The 4881-nt window shown below is 34.3% G+C and overlaps 1 non-coding gene across 1 annotated transcript; it reads right to left on the bottom strand.

Moving 5' to 3' along the window:
- Nucleotides 1–2133: 2133 nt before the first annotated feature.
- LOC119469971 lies at nucleotides 2134–2240 on the bottom strand. The gene has a single exon (XR_005198845.1). It is a non-coding gene; the product is annotated as a U6 spliceosomal RNA (small nuclear RNA).
- Nucleotides 2241–4881: the final 2641 nt, after the last annotated feature.

Genomic DNA, 4881 nt, shown 5'->3' with positions numbered 1-4881 from the left:
CAGAGCTGTCCTCAGATCAGTAGATCCTTGGCAGACCACAACAAGCAGCTCTGGAACCTGATTGTCATTTCAGAGCCACTGCAGGGCTGCTGTGTGCTCAGAGTCAATGGCCATTCTGAGTTCCCAGAAACTGATGTGAGAAACAATATCAGCCTGGACGTACTGCCTGGTGGACATGGCCGACAAAGAAACCAGCTGGTCATGAACTCATATCACTTAGCATCCTGCGTGCTCCATTCAGGCAGGGTTTCGGAAGTGGGTCTCATATTGTGAGTTCAGGAAAACCCAAACTACCTGTTTTCTATAAGGTTTTTCTCAAGAAAACATTTATCTATGTACTCTTTTACTGATTATTTTTAACATATTCTCCATGTCCAGTAATGGAGATATCAGCTATCTCCAAAAGATGTTATTACAAACACAGCATTTGTAAAGCTCCATTGTCCAAAGATTTATTTATTTATGATAACACTGAGTGTTCAGAATAAATGCTAGATGAAAATTGTTACAGTGTTTCTTGTAATGTCCTGGTGTTTGCTAAATTCTACTGTTTTCAACATAAAATGTCATGGAATTCTTTTATACGACATTAAAAATTATTTGTGTTTTATTATATTTTATAATGGTGTTTTTATTATTTTTTCTTTTTTAGCCATAGGTACTAAGTTTCTACCAACTAAGAATATGATATATTTACCTTCAATTATCACCAGGATAATTGAAGTTGATAGTTGAAAATGAAAGATAGGCCGGGCGCAGTGGCTCACGCCTGTAATCCCAGCACTTTGGGAGGCTGAGGCAGGTGGATCACGAGGTCAAGAAATCGAGACCATCCTGGCCAACATGGTGAAACCTATCTCTACTAAAAACACAAAAATTAGCTGGGTGTGGTGGCTCATCCCAGCTACTCAGGAGGCTCAGGCAGAGGAATTGCTCAAACCCGGGAGGCGAAGGTTGCAGTGAGCAGAGATTGGGCCACTGCACTCCAGCCTGGCACCTGGTGATGGAGCGAAACTCTGTCTCAAAAAAAATAAAAAGAAAGAAAATGAAAGATAAAAAAATAAGAATTTCTAAAGCCTTGAGACTGATATTTATCATTAATATTATTATATAATTATCTAAGCTTCATTAAAAGTTTTAATTTCTATAATACATTGTAACTAAGGAATTTAATAATTTTTATGGAAAGTTTTAGACACTTCATATTACTTCCGTTTTAGAATGAAAACAAGTAGAACACATTCTCCCATGTTTTATTAATGAATTTTGGAGTTCAGCATTGAATGTGTGTGTTGGAATTTGTTAGAAATGAAGTTGTATCTTTTTCATAGGCTGCTCTACAAGTACCTGAAACGATAGACAGAGGTGCCATTAATATACTTGAATGTTTATTATCCTAGTCATATTTGATAGGGGATATTTTTTAAATCTATGATGAAATTATTATAGGTTTCTAACAATCTGTGAGTTAGAGTGAGCTTTGATAAAGTACTATTATTTATTTCACATTTCTCACCTGGCAAAACTAACCAGATGGCTCCATCTGTTAATATCTTTTACAAACTTCAGTTTTTCTTTGTCACAACTAATCACAAGGAACATTATCATTTTATACCTATGCCTTTGGCTTTGCCTTCTCCTCTTTCAGTTTTTTTCCTTTTTTTTGAGACGGAGTCTTGCCCTGTAGCCAGGTTGGAGTGCAGCTGTGCGATCTTGGCTCATTGCAACCTACGCCTTTCGGGTTCAAGCAATTCTCCTGCCTCAGCCTCCCAAGTAGCTGGGACTACAGGTGCACAACACCATGAACAGATATTTTTTTGTATTTCAGTAGAGATGGGGTTTCACCGTGTTGTCTAGGCTGGTTTAACTGCTTAGCTCAAGCAATCTGACCGCCTCGTCCACCCAAAGTGCTAGGATTACAGGCGTGAGCCATCATGCCGGGCCATAGCTATTCTAATAAGTATTAATTATTATCTCATTGATGTTTTGATTTGTATTTTCCTAATCACTAAAAATATTTTTGCATATTTTTATGTTTATTGACAATGTGTGTATATTCTTTGCAGAAATTTTTTGTTCAAATTATTTTCACAATTTTCTTTTTTTATTTTATTTTATTTATTTATTTATTTATTTTTTATGGAATGCTTCACGAATTTGCCTGTCATCCTTGCGCAGGGGCCATGCTAATCTTCTCTGTATTGTTCCAATTTTAGTATATGTCCTGCCAAAGCGAGTACATCACAATTTTCAAATAGATTAATTGTCCATTTAATACTGACTTATAGCATGTCTCTACATATTCTGGGTACTAGTCTGAATCAGACACATAATTTGAAATAGTTTCTCCCAGTGACTTTTCATTTTTTATGATATTATATGAGGAATGAAAGCTTTTAACTTTGAGAAAGTACAATTCATTATTTTTCCTTTTCCTGATTGTGCTTTTGGTATAATACATAAAAATCATTAGGTAATCTGGAATTTACTTCAGTCTTTTTCTGATAATCGTATAGTTTTATCTTATACATTTAGGTGTATGATCAAGTTTGGGTATGATATTGTGATTTTAGGAATCCAAGATCTTTTTTTTTTTTTTGTCTGTGAATATCTAATTTTTCCAGCATCATTTGTTGAAAAGACTGCACTGTCCTCATGGAAATTACTAGAAACCTTTATCAAAATCTGTTTACCGGCCAGGCCTGGTGGCTCATGCCTGTAATTCCAGCACTTTGGGAGGCTGAGGCAGGTGGATCATGTGGTCAGGAGATGGAGACCATACAGGCCAACATGATGAAACCCCGTCTCTAACTACAAATACAAAAATTCACCTGGCACAGTGTCAGGCACCTGTAATCCCAGCTACTCGAGAGGCTGAGGCAGGAGAAACGCTTGAACCAGGGAGGAGTTGGAGGTTTCAGTGAGCTGAGATCGCGCCACTGCGCTCCAGCCTGGTGACAGAGTGAGACTCTTAGTCTCAAAATAAAAAAAAGAAAAAATATATTTACTGTAAATACAAGAACATATTGCCAGACTTTAATCAAGTTCATTGAGTTACATGACTATATATTTATACTACCAGTAAATTTTCTTGAATTTGTAACTTTGTAGTGATAATTGTTATTGAAAAGTGTGAAACATCAAATTTTAGTTTTTTTAAATATTGTTTTTGGTATTCAGTTTTCTTTGCATTTTTATATAAAATTTAAGGTGACATGGTCAATTTTCATAAAAGTACACTTCAGAATTTGAAAGAATTGCATTAAATTTCTAAGTCAATTTGAGAAGTAATGAGAAATTACCAATATTATATTTTTGAACATTGAATGTTGTTTTAATTTCAGTTTTTTGGCTCTTTTTATTAATATTTATTACTTTATTTCCAGTGGAAAAATCTTGCACTTTTTTGTTAACTTTATTCCTAAATATTACCTTCTGATGATATTATGAGTGGAATTTAAAAAATTTTTAGATTACATGTAGCTCGTATGTAAAAGTGCAATTTAATTTTGTGTCTTAATCTTGTATCTTTTGACCTAACCTAACTCATTTATTTGTTCTACTGGATTTTAGTTAATTTCTTACAGATTTGTATATAGAAGCTTATGAAATTTGCAATAAAGAGGAGTTTATCTTTTTTCCAATTAGAAAAATTTGATTTATTTATTTTTTACATAATGTCTCTTGGTAATACTATCAGCTTGAGTTGAATAAAGAAGTCAAAGTGAACATTCTTGTCTCATTTGCAGAGTTATACATAAACATCCAGTCTTTCAATATTAAGTATAACATAGCTGTATATTTCTCTAAAAGGGCTCTTTAGCAGTTCTGGAAAGTTTCTTAGTTGTTAAGGGTTTTACAATGCAAAAGTGTTGTATTCATTACAAACTTTTCCATGTCTATGAAAAGATTGTTTTGTGTTCTTTATTAATAATATGCATTGCATTGATTTTTGTTTGAATGTTAAGTAAATATGGCATTTGTGAAATAGTTTATTTGGTTGTAGTTATCACAATAATAATAATTATTATTGTTATATATTGCTGGATTTAATTTGCTAGTACTTTTTGAGTATTCATCAGGGATAATTGTTGAGATAATTGTTTACATATGATGCCTTATTCTGATTTTGGTATAATAACACAGGCCTCCATCCCCTCCTCTTTGGTCTATTTTAAACTGCTAGTTGCAAGGGATAAGTTAAAAAGAAGTTCCTGGCCGGGCAAGGTGGCTTACGCCTGTAATCTCAGCACTTTGGGAGGCTGATGCAAGCAGATCACCTGAAGTCGAGAGTTCGAGACCAGCCTGACCAATAGAGAGAAACCCCCATCTCTACTAAAAATACAAAATTAGCCTGGTGGGGTTGTGCATTCCTGTAATCCCAGCTACTCAGAAGGCTGAGGCAGGAGAATTGCATGAACCCGGGAGACGGAGGTTGTGGTGAGCTGAGATCGCTATTGCACTCCAGCTTGGGAAACAAGAGCAAAACTCTGTCTCAAATAATAGTAATAATAATAATAATAATAATAATAACATTGTGTTATAGATCTACTCATATATCCTATTTTTCTTGAGTTTCCTTTGTTAATTTGAGCCTGTCAAGGTATTTATTTTTAATTTCTAATATTCTATGTTTCTAGATTTTCTAAGCAGTTGGCATGAAAGATTCAGAAAGATAAATGTACCAAACTAAGGCTTTGGGAAAATCAGTAAATTATCCAAAGCTTCACATGTTTTAGAATTGAGAAAATGACTATAACTGCTATACTTATCAGTTGCATTTACTGCCTGAATCAGAAAAGGTACTTCTCTAAAAGAAAACAGTGAGCATGCCACTTGAGATGAAATTTTATTAATATGGCACATTCGCCTATCTCATAT

The sequence above is a fragment of the Cebus imitator genome, unplaced genomic scaffold (genome assembly GCF_001604975.1).
Source record: "Cebus imitator isolate Cc_AM_T3 unplaced genomic scaffold, Cebus_imitator-1.0 Scaffold1427, whole genome shotgun sequence".
NCBI classification, from domain to species: Eukaryota; Metazoa; Chordata; class Mammalia; order Primates; family Cebidae; genus Cebus; species Cebus imitator.
This window is presented reverse-complemented; position numbering and strand designations above follow the sequence as displayed.